General features: G+C 36.6%; 1 pseudogene; it reads right to left on the bottom strand.

Moving 5' to 3' along the window:
• Positions 1-11,940: 11,940 nt before the first annotated feature.
• On the bottom strand, positions 11,941-13,734 carry LOC107781749 (glycerol-3-phosphate acyltransferase 1-like; annotated as a pseudogene).
• Between the last annotated feature and the right edge of the window lie 3,178 nt (positions 13,735-16,912).

Raw genomic sequence — 16,912 nt, forward strand, 5'->3', positions numbered from 1 at the left:
CACACGTTTTGATCAAGGGGATCATGTCCTATCAGTTGGGGGATGTCAACTGAACATAGGAGACTTTTTGGGGCTGACTACATATATATATGTGTGCTAGCAGCCTTAAAAACGGGCTAAGTACCTAGGGAGGGAAATGTTTGAAAAATAGACATAGGGTTGTCTATTTTATGGCTTGAGCATGGCAAAATATGTGTCATTGCCTTGCCAAACGAGTGGCAGCACGAGTAGCCTTAGGCAGGGGCTTTTATAGGGCTGATTCGTGTATGAGTAGGCCATTTTTGTGAGTTGGTGCCTGCCAAGGATGGCAGCACCTTGCCTAACTCGAGATTTTCCTTTGTAATTGATTTATTATAAAAGGTTGGGAAAGGGTTCCCGTAAATCTGTGTTGCCTTTATTTATTCCTGTTGCCTTAAAATTATTCTAAGTGTTGAACCTCGGAACCGAACGAAAATTGGGTAAGGCTGAGGTCAAGTGGGGACTTGACTGCCGCACATCGGGCAGCATTTTCGGCGGACAGAAATCGCCCGTGTGACAGTAAGCATGATACTGATGCAATGATATTTTATTGAGTAAATGTTACTCCATGCGCTCTGTTATCGCATCTGTATACCAGTATATAAGCTTATGCTTTTAGCTTTATATTTTTCCATGTGCTTTGTTTTCATTCCTTTTTTAATTCTTTATTTTTTTGGTGAGAAAGATAATATTGCATTAAACATAACTAAAAGTACTACAGAGAGGTTGAGAGATTGATGCTTGTGCATCTCCATTATAGTTGTTTGATAGTTGTCTATTACAAGGATTGATACTAGTTATCCTAATGGTGTTTTCTATCACATTGACTCCATTGGAGGTTGTTGTTTCTTGATCAGCACCATAGGTCCAAAAAGGGTTTTATTCCATGTCCACAGCTTGGTCCGGTAGTCTGCACGTCGTTTTCCTATAACGAACCACTCCTGCCTGGTCCATTTGCCAAAAGTTGTTGACAAAATCCAGTGGCTCTTCAAAAACAATAGGTTTTGCAGCAGCTTCCATGGTGCATCCTGCCTTAGCCAAATAATCAGCAACCTCATTTCCCTCTCTGTAGGTGTGTGCAATAGTAACACTATGCAGTTGGTCCAGGAGGTGCACATGCAGTCAGCTAGTATATTAGTATAAACTATGTTGTCATTTTTTAATAGGGTAAGTACCTCTGATGCATCGACGTTTATTTCCAGCGGAACCAAATTGTGCGTATGTGCCAATTCCAGTCCATGAAATAAGGCCTTTTGTTCTACCTGGATGGTGGTGGCAGTGTCAAAATTTCCTGCAAAACCTATAATCCAATTTCCATTTGAGTCGCGTATGAGCCTCCTATACCTGTTTTATGAGTGACCGATGATGCAGCCTCATCAGTATTTAATTTATAGTAATTTGGTTTCAGGGGTATCCATTTGATAGGTTGCCTTATACGAATTTATTTTTTCTCCATGTTTGTGGCTAAGTAAGTAAATTCCAGCGCTCGATTGGTGATTAGTTGAGTGGATAGGTAGTGTTGTGTATAATTAAAGTAGTGATTGTTTCGAGCAATCCAAATGTACCATAATGTGTAGGAAATAAAAGTTCTACTATTGATACGGTAAGGCATGTTATTTTGATTTGTATTAATGAGTGTCATTAACCATTTTAAAGGATGAGAAGATGTACTGATATGGTTGATAATCTTCATTAGTCCTAAGTCATTCCATATGTGTTTTATGTTAGAACAGTGTAAAAACATATGGTTAATAGTTTTCTGATCTCTCCGACATATTTGGCATTAGTCGTCTAGTGTTATGCCTATATGGTGAAGATAGAGTTTTGTAGGTAGCCTATTGTGTATTGTGAGCTAAAGGAATGTTCTTATTTTGGATGGTACTGGAATCTTCAAAATCAAATTAAAAAGAGGTGTGTGGGCTGTTGTGTTTAAATCTTGTTGTAATAACTTTAAATACATTGATTGCACGGTAAAGTTTTCATGATTGGACAATCCTCAGTAGATAGTATCAAATTTGTTTGTGTAGACAGGCACATTGATCCTATTAATAATTTTTTGTAAAAAGCTTGTAATGTTAAAAGGGATTTCTGCCCATTTCCATTCATTTTGAGCTCTATAGATACCTATAGTCCTTGTTGTGTGGTCTAAAGGGATAGAACCATGTATTAAGGATCTAATTATGGTGTTGGGAGCAATCCATGCATTATTCCAGAAGTTGATGTTAGAATTGGTACCCACTTTCCAAATGAATACCATGCTGGCATTTTTCCCATCCCAATATGATATTGTGCCAAGTATTAGATAAAGTTCCTATTGTACATTTGTGCTTATATTTATGTATAAGAGTGTTAACCTAGAGTTGATTGGGTGAGTGAAATAGGCGCCAGGCTATCCCTGCTAGTAAAGCATTATTTTTTAATTCAAGCCTCTGTATACCGAGGCCTCCCAAGTTCTTTGGAGTGGTAATTCTTTTCCAATGGACTAAGTGAAGTTTCTTTTTTTGGTGAGTAGTGCCCCAAAGGAAATTACGCATATATTGCTCCATTTTGTTGATAATATTTTTAGAAATTGAAATATATTGCATTATATGGTTTGGCAAGCTAGAAAGGGTAGATTTAATGAGAGTAGATCTACATGTTAGTGATAGGAAATTAGTCTTCCAGCCTGCAAGTCTAGACTTGAAGTTATCTAATAGGAATTGGAAATCTGACTTATTTGGTCTATTTTAAAACATGGGAAAATCAAGTACTTGCCAAAGTATTTTCCTTCATTCATGCTAAAGCAAGATAGAATATGATTTTTGGCTTCAGTGGTGCAGTTATTGGAGAAGAATATTCTTGATTTTTGGAAATCAATAGTTTGTCCTGATAAATTATTAAAAGTATTAAGGGTATCAATGATAGTGTTTAGACAGAAGGATGATGTCATCTGCGAAAAAAAGGTGCAATAATTGAGGTTCATTTTGAGAAATTTGTATGATTTTCATAATAGGTTATCTACTGATTGGAATATATTTTGTGAGAGGCGTTCCAAGCACATAATAAAGATATAAGGAGATAATGGATCTCCTTAGCGTATACCCCTAGATGGTTGAAAAAACTTGGTACGTGATCCATTTATCAATATAGATACGGAAAACGTTGTAATGCAAGACATTATGAGGGAGATTAGATTGTTTGGTAGGTTGAAGTATTGGAGTGTGATTTTTATGAAGGACCATTCAAGCTTATCAAAAGCCTTTTCAAAGTCTAGTTTTAGAAGCATCTGACATGTTTGCCATTTTTTCTTATTTTTGAAGTGGTTAAAAATCTTGTACAATGATTGCATTGTCAGAAGCTCGCTTCTCTTGTTGGAAACTTGACTGTGTTGAACCTATTATTTTTGTATGAAAGGTTTGAGATGGTTTACAATTAATTTTGTAATTAGTTTGTAAATTGTATTGCAAAGACTTATAGGATGATATTGAATGATGGATGAGGCATTTTTTATTTTAGGAATTAGGCACAAATAGGTTTTATTAATTTCTTCCGGAATTGTACTTTGTTTGAAAGCATTGCAACAACAATTTATAACTGAGTGATTCATTTCTCTCCAAATATTTTGGAAGAAATACGGATGAAGCCATCAGGACCTGATGCCTTGAAAGGTTGAAAGGAGAAGAGAGATTGCTTTATTTCAACCAACTTCAGTGGTTGTGCCAGTTGTTGTTGTTTAAAGAATCAATCATTGTTGATTCAATTTTATTTTGTTAGTTAGTGAGTGTTGTGTTTGGAATACGGTATTGTAGTATTGAAAAATTTGTCGGTGAATTTGTGTTGGATCAAAAATTCAATTTCTTACACTATCTTTTAAAGCATTGATGTGATTACACCTACACCTCTGTGAGGTAGACATGTGAAAAAATTTAGTGTTAGCATCGCCTTCGTTTAACCAAAGGACTCTTGATTTTAATTTCCAAAAATTTTCCTCTTGCTTTAGTAAATCACTAAATTCATGATTTAGTTGAATTTCTAAATTTTGAAGGAAAGTGCTAGTAGGGTAGTGAATGGAGGCTTCAATTCCATTAATTCTAGCTAGTAGTTTACGTTTTTTTAAAAAATATTTCCAAAAGTCTGCTTATTCCAATATGTGACATTTTGTTGAAAGCTAGTCGTAGCTTCAACTAGTGAAGATGTATTTTGCCAGGACTGCTGAATTACAGTTGTGAAAGTAGGGTGTAAGATTTTTTCAAAACGAAATATATTATTCCTAGGTATTCTGTTGGGTTCGTGTTTGACAAGTAGAGGGCATTGGTCTGAGTATGTACGAGGGAGGTATTGCACTACTATTTAAAGAAACAATTGAAGCCAATCATAGTTTGCTAGAAGTTTGTCTAATCTTTCTAGGATAGTATGTCCATTACGCCATTTATTTGTCCATGTATACTGGCTACTCGTAAACCCTAGGTCTACTAGCTTACATTCAGATTGCTTTTGGATAATTATAGACCAATCTTAGTTGTATTACTGGAGACACGCATGCATGATTACACTGTTTTGAAGAATGATTTCAATTTCTCCAACATGGCACAAGTTGAGGCACAAGGAATGTCTAGTGGTATAGTTATACTGTGGAATGTTGACCTTGTAACTATGGAGGATCTTAACATGACCACACAGGAAGTACACTGCATGGTCCAGGTATGGTCTAACCCAATTAAGTGGTTATTTTCATCAATTTATGCAAATAACTCTACTTCCTTACATAAAATACTTTGGGACAGTTTAAAATGCATTCATGATTCCTACAGGGGTCCTTGGTTAGTTGGGGGAGACTTTAATGAGGTAATTAGAGAAAATAAAAAATTTGGTGGAAACCCTATCAATAATACAAGGTGGATGCCTTTGCACATTATCTAAACTATTGTTGTCTTCTAAACTCCGCATTGTTTGAACCTCTACAATTTTATACTATTAAATTCATGATAGGTTGTGGGTTGGTAGCTTCATCTAGGTCAGCGATGTCACTCGTCACTCCCAATAGAGCCTGAGTCTGAGGGGTCCTTGTAGTGGTCTGTCGTAGGGAGGGAATTATTACCATGGAATATTTCCCCTCCTGTGGGTTTGGATTTGCCCTGAAGTTGACATTGCATGTTGTTAGCTCTAGAGGGCATTTGAGTATGATTTTTTTTTGCGTACTGCTCTTTGAGGCTGTAGAGATAGAATCCCTTTAGCCATATGAACTCTGTCTGGATTTTCCTCATTTCCTCCATTATTTGTGCTAGATCTAGCCTTGTTTGTTCTCCTAGATCGTTGGGCGATGGAGGTGGAGTGAAGGGAGGACCCAAAAGTGGTGATAGTGGATCATGTGTGCTTGTTGGAGACATGATCATTTGTGGTGGTGAGAATGAGTTCATGTGTTGAAACCATGGGGCATAGATCATCCTCGTATGGTATTGTGGATAGAATGGGAGCATTCCCATGATCTGATTGAAACTGTGCAGTGGGGGAGTTGGTGGGTATGCCCATGGTGATGTTGTTGATGATGAAGGCCTGTTGTGGTCGAGCATCAGTGATGTATGAATGTTGGACCACTGGTTCTGAGCAACTGCCTCCATCCCTAGTCTCATACCCTCTGTTACAATCTCTGCTAGATGAGTTGGGTTCTTGACCAGTAGAATTATTTTTTGATTGTTTAGTTCCATTGTGAATATTAGAGCATATCCCTACAGCCCCATCTCTAACCACTACTGGAGTGGATATTCCAGTGGTGGAGTTTGCGAGGTGTATATCAAAGGTGTTGTGGGGTTTAGATGAGGTGGTCCGCTCATTATCAAGCGTGGAAAGTGGAAGTGTTGGTTGTTCATCTGGTTGTTTTCTCTGTATATGGTGTACCAAGGTCATTGCATGTTGGGTAGAGTGTTGTGGTTGTGTTATATTATGGTTGAGCAGAGTGGAGTCTGTGTTGGTGATAGTGTGTGTATGTGGTGTAATAGTAGGGATAGTAGTGGTTTCTTGTAGTATGCTAGGTATAGAGTTAGCTATTGATAATGGAGGATCACATGGAGTGAAATCATTGTCGTCCATTGGAGTTATAGAAGAGTTGCATGTGTTTGTGGAAGGTAGTTCTGTGATTGGTCAAGAATGGGTGGCATGCAAAGAGACAACTTATAAGTGGGTTGAGATAGATTTTGTGTATATTTTGTCAGAGGTTGCTTCTGATGTGTCATCTGTAGGGCTAGTTAGAGTGGTTTTTGAGCCACTTGTATGGGCTATATGAGATGGAGGAGATAGAGGCTGGGTCTCCATTGGGTCTTTAGTAATTAAAGATTTATTTGTTATAAATATATCCGTGTAATTTGAATCAATGGTCATAGTAATTGGGTCGTAGGTGTTGTGTGTAGTGGATTGAGTAGAGTTGACAGGGATATGAGGTTTTTTTGAATAGTCTTTAACAACTTCTGTTTGTATTTGGCCCATTATTGCATCATTTAACAACATTGGGCTTATAGGTCCATTGGGTGTTGGGTTAGTAGGCCCAATCGTGATAGCTTCAGAAGATGAATCCAAATTTTTTAAACTTCCAAAAGTGTTGTTAGTCAATAAAGGTTGTTGATTAGGTGTCAAATATGTTTTGTAACATTGTTGGCCCATACATGATTGATAGTAGAGTTTGCTACCTTACCTGGCGTTACCTGTATATCTGTCGTGGCCACCGCCTTCCCTGTCATCGTTTGTGTGTTGTGAGCAGCTGTAGGAGAATTTTGAACTTCAGCTAGTAGTCTACGTTGAGTGTTCCGGCCGTATCTTGGTTTAGTTTTTTTTAGAAAAAGTAACAGTTTTCCACTCCAAGTCATTTATGGAGATTGTGGAGGAAGTACTGGGTGTGTTGAGAGTAATGGAAGGGAGAGAATTTAAGGGTGGTATTGGTGTAAAATGGCAATTTCAGCCTGCGTGCCCAAATCGACCACACTTTGTACATAGTAAGTTTAGACTTTCATAGAGAAGGACCTGCTTGTGAGTGCAAATATAGACATGTGTTTTTAAAAGTTTCTCCTATGGTACCTTAATGCATATGCGGGCATACCTTCCCCCTTGTAGAATTGGTTGTACAAGTATCAACTTTTAATAGTTGCCCTATCTTATTTCCTACCTACTATATACATTTGGCTTCCGCAATAATTGGTATCAGAGCCAAGGTACTGTCCAAGTATGCTCTGTGGTTGCAACATAGTCTGATCTCCCACATCAGAAAAGATTTATCTTGGTAACTGAGCCAAGGTTCTGTCCGAGTATGCTCTATGGTTGTAGCTTAGTCTGATCTTCCACACCAGAAAGGAAATAATCTTGATTTGTGTCGTCAACTATTAAATAATATTTGTGTCAAAGATGGGAGACAATAAACAAGAAGAATCTACATCAAGTGTCAACAATACGTCATCATTGACATCTTCGCTTATGACAAAAATTGTGTCAAATGCAAAATTTGCGGTAGAAATTTTTGACGGATCAGGACATTTTGGGATGTGGCAAGGCGAGGTTCTAGATGTCCTTTTTCAACAAGGGCTAGATCTTGCCATTGAAGAAAAAAGATCAGATGTTATTGGAGAAGAAGATTGGAGAATTATCAACCGTATTGTTTGCGGTACCATTCGATCCTACCTTGCTAGAGAGCAGAAATATCCATACAAAAAGGAAACTTCTGCAAGTAAATTATGGAAAGCACTGGAGGATAAATTTTTGAAGAAAAACGGTCAAAATAAATTGTACATGAAGAAGAGACTGTTTCGCTTCACCTATGTTCTTGGTACCACAATGAACGAACATATCGCCAGTTTCAATAAGTTGGTCACAGATTTGTAAAATATGGATGCAACTTTTGATGATGGTGACTTGGCCTTGATGTTATTGGGGTCACTTCCTGATGAGTACGAGCACCTTGAAACTACTCTACTCCATTGGAATGACGAAATTTCTCTCAGAGAAGTTTGTTCGACTTTGTACAGCTATGAACAAAGAAAGGGAGAAAAACAAAAGGGCGGAGAAGGAGAAGCACTGGTTGTGAAGGGTCGTCCTCAAAATCAAATGAGGATAAAGAAGGGAAGATCCAAGTCAAGATCTAGACCCAGCAAAGATGAATGTGCCTTTTGTCGAGAAAAGGGACACTGGAAGAAAGACTGTCTGAAGTTGAAGAATAAGGCCAAACATAACAATGGAAAGGCTTTTATGGATTCAAATGTAGCTAATTGTGATGATTCAAACTTCTCATTAGTTACAGCAGAGCCATCAACATCATCAGACATATGGTTGATGGACTCGTCTTGTAGCTATCATATGTGTCCCAACAGGGACTGGTTCGTGGATTTTCAAGAAGGAGAATATGGAGTCATCCACACAGCGGATAACAGCCCTCTTACCTCATATGGCATTGGTTCAATACGATTAAGGAACCATGATGGAATGATCAGAACATTAACAGATGTTCGATATGTACCAGATTTGAAGAAGAATCTCATCTCTGTGGGAGCCCTAGAATCAAAAGGGTTTAAAATCATTGCAGAAAATAGAGTAATGAGAGTATGCTCCGGTGCACTAGTGGTAATGAAGGCCAATCGGAAGAACAATAACATGTACCGTTATCGCGGTAGTACAATTATTGGGACAGCGATAGTAACATCCAGTGACGAAAATAAGGCAGAAGCAACCAGGCTATGGCACATGCGCTTGGGACATGCTGGAGGTAAATCCTTGAAAACTTTATCAGATCAAGGATTGTTAAAAGGAGTAAAGGCTTGCAACTTGGAGTTTTGCGAGCATTGTGTCAAAGGGAAACAGACAAGGGTTAAATTTGGTACAGCAATCCATAATACTAAAGGCATTTTGGATTATGTACACTCTGATGTTTAGGGTCCTTCCAAAACACCTTCGTTGGGTGGGAAGCACTATTTTGTAACCTTTGTTGATGATTTTTCCCGAAGAGTGTGGGTGTATACAATAAAGAGCAAAGATGAAGTATTGGGAATTTTTCTCAAATGGAAAATGATGGTGGAGAATCAAACAGGCAGGAGGATCAAGTGTATTCGCACAGACAATGGAGGTGAATACAAAAATGACCATTTTAATAAGGTCTGTGAAAATGATGGCATCGTCTGACACTTTACTGTCAGACATACACCACAACAGAATGGAGTGGAAGAATGTATGAACCGGACCTTGCTGGAGAAGGTACAGTGTATGTTGTCCAATGCTGACTTGGGCAAAGAATTTTGGGCTGAGGCAGTTACATATGCATGCCACCTTATTAATCGTCTACCATCTGCTGCTATTGATGGCAAGACACCATTTGAAAAATGGTATGGAAAGTCTGTTGTAGATTATGATACTTTGCATGTATTTGGCTCAACTGCATATTATCATGTAACATAGTCAAAATTGGATCCAAGGGTGCTGAAGCAATGAACTTAGGCTCCCAACGACGAACACAGAGGAAGTGGTTTAGTATGAACCAAGGCCCTTCATGTAAAGCCTTACACATATTGTCCTCATAATGAAATTTGATAAGGAAAAAGTTGGATCCCAAGTCTATGAGATGAATATCTTCAGAGGGCTTCCATAGATAAGTTTAATTTTTAGTAGCTGGTGCCCAACCGTTTTGCCAAAAACTTTTACTATGATAGAATTTTTTGAAGGAATGTATAATCGAGATTTATCTTCAGTTGTTAACGGAATAAAGTTGCCTAACTCTTCCTCATTTAATGTTTCATATGTTAAGTCCACAGTGTCATTGATGGATTAGGTGTTAGATATGTAAGTCGGTAGATGTGAATTTGAGGTGAGTGTATGAAGGAAAGATTTGGGTGATGATTGGATGTCTGGTTTGTCAATTTGCATATTGTGGGGATTTGGTGGGTCCATGGTTGATGGCAGTTGATTAACTAGCATGGGTGGTATGCATCGAATGTGAGTTGGGAATTAAAGTATGAGGGAGGAAGGAAGATGGGGATTTAGAAAGAAGCGAGAGGAACAACCTAGAGAGAGAAAGTCGAGGTGAGGCGAAGAAAAAAAATTAATTCTTTATTTTGTCACACCAAAACACTATGCAAAACACTTAAAAGTTAACCATTGCTAGGAAATGTAAAATGTTGAGTCTGTGCACAGCACGGGCCATGCCTATATATATATATATAGTTACACGTACTTTAGAAGTATGTCAAATACTCATTCTAAATGACTTAGTGGACTTAGCAATTTAAAGCCTCAAAGGTGGCTTTCAGCCACCGATGTGGGAAACCCCACATATACAAACTATATTTAATAATCTCCCACTAGTTTATATATGTATCATAATATCATGTATAATGGAAGTATCTTGTATAGATGTAAACTTTCCACTAGTATAAAAACCTTAAAGTACGAGGGCTTGGGCTTGGGCATTGGCCGGGTCGAACCTTTAAATAAATGCTTTATTTTCGTATATATCTTTTTGGAGCAGTTTCTGATTATTTAAAATTTAAATAGAACATAACAGTTCGTATAGGATTATGACTTTTCTGAAAAGTCTTTTCTTGAGTTCTATAAATATAAGGACACCCCAGGAGCAGTAATATTCAATTTTCATGTATAAGTCTGGCTTTGTTGTATTCTAACTTGTAATCCCCTAAAGAATATATGGACAATATCTCTTGAAAAATAGTGATCTTTCATGCCTCAAACTATATTTCTCCTTTATTCTTATGTAATTTTCTAGCATATAGTACTCCGGACTTCCGATCAATTACGTTTAACGTGCTAATTTTTTTGGAAAGGGATATTAATTTTGTCTCATTTGTAAAAATGCACTGAGGATTAATCTTAAAGACTAGATCTATATATGTCGACAACTCGACATCAGTGTAATTCAGTAAGGTTCACTTATGAACGTACGTAAAGTGATAAAGAATAAACAAAAGGAAATTAAGGTGATATATTATAATGACAAAAATGATTTATCCATGTTAAGCTATGCTTGAACAATTGATGATCTCGTAGCTTTTAACACCTTTTAAACTTTTGTCAAATCCTTGATTACACTACTGAACACACAACTTATTCATTTCTCATTTAATGCTCACAATCTACAAATTCAAACAACATTTATTAGTTTAAGAAGATAAAAATAGATAAAGTAGTCGTGATCCCTTTCTGGAAGAATTAGTAAACACGTATTTGATTATTGTGGTGATAGTTTTCAAATAAAAAAGCAATAGCCCACCGGACTCGGTATTAAGTACTCTTTTAAAAAGCAATAGACACCCTAATAAATACTCTAGGGCTTAATATAGGTGAGTGTTAGTTAAATTAATTCCGTCTAAAATATGTGTAGCTTTAGAAAATCAAAAAGATTTTTTTCTTTCAAATATATCCTTGCGCCAATGAATGATCTTAAATGTTTTAGAAGAAATCAAAGAAAATTTGAAAAGATATAAAGGGTAATTTGATCAAATAAACTTTAGCATTAATGGTAGAACAAAGAAGTTTTCTAAATTGATGTGTTAATATCTTTGCCAACACTTATTTTGAAATGAAGGAAATAGGATAGGAAAAGTCATAATCTGAAGACCTTCTGCTTTAGACCACGATAATCGGTGTCCCTATTGCATTTGCTTTACGAAGTTGAGATCTCTCAATTACGTTACTCACTATTTTAAATGTTGTATTTAGCTAAATAAATTTGGTACCAAATAAGTGTATTGTATCTTTATGACACCGACAAGATACCATATTGCGTAATATACATATATTCATATTTATATCAGTGCTGATTATATTTATATTTGTGCTACTAAAGTGAAAACAGAAAATGAGGGTAAAATAAAAGATTAAGTCCGATCAGGGGCGGAACTAGGACACGAGTTATGGATTTGGCGAAATTCAATAGTTTTGGTCCAAATTTTATATTTATCTTTAAAAAAATCCATTAAATATGTACAAATTAATTTAGAATACGAGAATTTAAAAGGACTAGAATCTCGAATGCATAAGTTTCAAATCCTAAATCATAACTATCTTCATTCCCAGATAGCATCAAATACTTGTCCTTTCTTGTAAGATTAGTGCACTCAAATTCCAATGCAGCAGCTAGTTGTCTCTGTATGTAATTAGCCACCTCATAGCTAGACTTTCCACCAGCACAAGTCAAATCTTTGGGCACTTTTCCAAGGATCTCAACAGTGTAAGAAGGTCTTGGATTCATCAAAAAGAAAATAGGGTCCAAACACTTGAGTCCACTAGCAGTAGTCCCATAAAACATGCTCACATTTGTGTTCATAGCCACAGGTACACTCTCATCAGCTAATTCTGCAAACAAAGAGCTGAACCTTAAGAATATGGCTCTCTGCATGCGGTTCCTTCTGGACAAACAACTAAGTCACCTGTCAGATAATAGAAATAACAGAGAGTAAGAAAAATTACTTTAAGACGTGACGACGACTTTCCTTAAAGAGCTAGTTGTCCATGTACAAAAAAATACAGACAAGTCCATATATTAATACGTTCGAACATTACCTTCACTGAGAAATCTCTGCACGGCTTCGGCATCTTTGCTTCTTGATCTTGTCAATCTCACAGTTTTTATAGGAGCAAGAATCTCAGACATTTTGCTTAAGCTATAGGTAAATGCTGTCAAAGGCTTACCCAAATATGTACTAAGGAAAACAGGGTCCAAAAGGGTTCTATGATTGCAAACATAGAGTACTCCTTTGCCATTTTCTGATCTTGGTGGATCAGTACCCTTTAACCTTAGCTTCATACCACTTAAAGTGCCCAAGAAAATGGCTATCTTGTAAGGCAAGCATATACCACTGAAGAGTCTGAATATTGCTAATACTATTCCAATTGGAAGCCATATAAACATGGCTAATGTTGCAAGAGGTGTAGGTGGGAAAGCTAGCCTTCCATCATGAAATACTAGTGGCTTTGGATATTTCTCCCTTGCCAATACTGAACTACTTTCTTCGTCCTCCTTGTTTACCATGTACGCTTCCTGTTCAATTAAATGGCAGTTCAGTATGTAGTTTCTAAATATATAAATTTTATTTCCAAAATTTTGAAAATGCTATGTCCGAATTCACATCTAAACTAGTCAGTTTGACTCTCGTACTCAGTCCCTTTAACACTATCAACACTTAAATACTCCTTAAGAAAACCTTCCACCATAACTCTAGGCACACTTGTGAAAACCACCCTACACCCTGCTGATTTTAAAACCTCATAAACATGAGCATTAAAATTTTCAAGATAAAACTTAGGCAAAACAGCTCTGCCAACTCTGTCCATGTCCTTTAATCTCAACCCACAGAATGTAATAAAGATCATAACTCTTAACTTGAGTTCATAATCAAGAACCAATAAAAGGGGACTTGATAGAAGTAAGAAAAAGGCTCTGAAAATGCTACCACCTTCAAAAGCAACTAACATGAAATATGGAAAGAAAGATTCAGATCTAAGAAGTGTGCCCTGAATGTCACATGCAACTGTTTTTTATTTTCTTCCATGTATATTACACTCCCTTAAACTAGGGTACAAAGGAATTGGATGGGATGATCTAAAGGATGATGAGTTTTTGAAAATGAAACCACAGTTTTTAACCTTCATTGCAGCTATGTAACATAAGTTTGCCAAAAGTATGTACAGTACTACCATTGGGAAAACCATAATTTTCACTGGCAATGTCATTGAAGATGAATAATGGAAAGAGAAGAGAAAGAGAGGGAGGGAGGGAGGGAGGGAGGGAGGGAGGGAGGGAGAGAGACAAGGGCAAATTGGAAGATATGAAGAAAATAGGAAGAATTTATAGGATTGGGAACTTGACACATACATACCAGTCAACAGTTATTGGCACCAAATTAGTCAAGAATTAGGTGCGGCAACAATTGGCATTCTGTTAGCCAACTCTTCCAAAATAGATGAAAAGAATCAAGGAAGTGAATATTCTCACCCAGATTTCACTCAATAACCATAAAACTTTCAAGGTAATCCTCTGAAGCTGTAAAAAATGGCAAGTTGCCGGAAAGCCTCATTTCCCATACGTTATATTCCAAGATTGATTCTAATTCTCACCTAAAATACTAGATAGCGTGAGTCCATGCTTTACACGGGTGTGTGCGCAACATTATTGTTTGTTTGTGCTGTTTCATTTTGGTAGAGTATAAAGAATGGGGAAGTGAAACTTTACTAAAGTTAAACCTTGTTTCTGCAAAAATAATGATGGACATGTGCACTATAAAGGAAGTAATCACCTTTCCCGATATACCATCCAAGAATGTCTTAAGCAGCTGACTTAAGAGATTACATCCCTCGGTCAGTTCTCCAATCCAAACTCAAAGCTTAATGGAAGCTAAACAGCTACTTAACTCTTCTCCATAAAGGAAAACCATGGCATTCATCTCAAGGTTAGTCGTAGACTAACCAGCCTATTACAATTTAATTTGACCGTTAAATCATACAAAAAGAATTTATCAAGTAACTAAAGAAGCATTAGGAGCAGCCAATTTGTAACCTAGAAATAATAATGTTCACTGAAAAATTAACAAAATTATCAACCACGACAAACAATAAAACAATTATTTACCTCCTCTTCTGCTAAGAAAACTAAAAACCTCTTTCACGCATGGCATGACACCACCACTTTTTCTGCCAATGTGATATCAAAAGATGGAACTGGTAGTATTGCCTAGGAGTAATGGCTGCAACACAGTGACTCACGTATTATCATTTCTCAATAGTACCCCATGACATAGCGCTTATGGATAGTTTGGTGGTTCACATCAATCTCGACATAGAAATCCACTAGGAACTCCAGGTATATATACTTGTCAACGACTTCTCCTCTGTATGCTATAAATCATATTTGCAATTACCCAGAGACACACCTTCCCCATTCTTATGTTGATGGAAAGTAATAGATTGTGCTTCTTCAGTACCTTCCTTGATCTCTAAAAGATTGTTGTACTCCTACCAACAGCTTAATCCGCCAACCGTAGTTCAAGATGCCTGACCCTTACTTGGTTGGTTTTGCCGATTAAGTGATAAATAGTTTTTATTGATGTGTTATTGATTATATTTGTATATGTGTTCTTCATATTCACTGAGAGAGCTTATCATCAGGGAGAGATAAGATTACCTAAATAATTGTGTGAACACCAAATTTCCACCTCTGATGATTCAGACCTACCTACACATGTTACGGTTTCCCCAATATGAGACTACTTTGTCTTCAAAAACCTGCACGAAAGTGTAACAAATCATTAATGTATGCCATGAAAAACTTTTCACAGGCATACCCAACAACAAGAAGCATATTGTCAAGGAAAAGCCTCCGTACATAATCATAATAGTATTCTGGATAAATGCGCAACTCTCTTTGTTTGTATACTCATGAAAAGTTAGAAGTACTACAATTGAACAAACTTAATTGAAGAAGCATGAGCCAGTAATACTTCCAACAGAAAATCAAATTCTCAAATTCTCTGGGATATTGCACTTCCTAGAATTCTAGTCTTGCTGATATAGCAAGTGGATGCCGAGATTCTTAATTCTTCAAGGAATCTCTGAGCTTAAGAAACCTATATCCTTTGACAAGAAATTTCGAATTTTTCAAAGCCGAAAAGCTATCTCCTTCCGGAGATTCACTCTTCAGAAGATCTGTCACTATTATTCAGAGATATGCTAGATGATGCAAGTCTCTTCTTTGTCCCTCTTACACATTAACTAATAGTGAGTGGAAACTTTCAGAAGAGCAATTTTTTCACTCGCCTAAATTTCTCTGTATAAAATAGTAGGAACAGGAGCATATAAGCCGGCGTATTGGTATTATATACTTGATAATAGCTTAAAATCTAGTTATAGAAGACCTTTGTTTGATCAAAAAGATCTAGTAATAGAAGAACGAATAATATGCAAGAATGATAATGCCTGGTAAACTAATTTACAATCAAATTAGATTGCAGCATTCTTCGCCTTATGTTTTAGCTGAATTCCTATAGATAATAGTACCATTTTCTGTTTATCAGTGTAGTATCCTTGTCCTTCCCCTGAGTTATCTTAACTTGAAGTGAATTGTTGTAATTTTAATAGTGACCTTAAACTGTACTAAACAAAATAGAGTATTCTATGGTTGATCAACTTATGTCGAATATTCAAGGCTACCAACATCATGGTTTCTCTTATTAAAGTGGAGCTTTTGTTAATTAATGTTTTCCCTAATCATATTATCTTTAATTCCCTTTCACCGCTAGCACTTTTCCAGATATTGCATCCCCTTTTAAATTTTTATCATTGATATTTGATCTGTATTTAAGGTCCTATGGATCGCAACAAGGACATTTCTTGATCAACTCACCCTATCAAGGATTCAAGTAGAGACAGTTTGTTCCAAGTATTCTATACTAATGGATTAATTTAGGCCAGCCATGGAAGAAATAGTAAGAATTTAATATCGAAATCACTACTAATTTTATGTTTAGCTTTTGAAGTAGCACTAAAATTCAGAACAGTGGCCCTTCTCCAATATCTTTATTCCTTTACCCAATTTTACACCTTGATGGTTGACAGTGAGTCAAAAGAATTCTTTTTGGGGTCACGCATACCATCAAACATTTTGCCAGCGAAGCAATGTATTGAAGAGGTATTTAAGTTTAATTACTCAAACGAAATAGTTTTGTAGCCAACAATTAAAAATCATGCACTTAGATGTGTATCTCCAAACATGCATGAGCAAACTAGACAAAATTACGGACATGCATGTAAAAAGGAATCTACCCAGAAGAAACTACAGATACCCACCAAAAGAATATCGAACTAACGTGCACTCAGAAAATTGTGATTACCAGCAAAAGAAGTGCAATTAAACGAAAAAGGTTTGTAGAAAAACTTACCA

This window comes from Nicotiana tabacum, chromosome 10, assembly GCF_000715075.1.
Source record: "Nicotiana tabacum cultivar K326 chromosome 10, ASM71507v2, whole genome shotgun sequence".
Lineage (NCBI taxonomy): Eukaryota > Viridiplantae > Streptophyta > Magnoliopsida > Solanales > Solanaceae > Nicotiana > Nicotiana tabacum.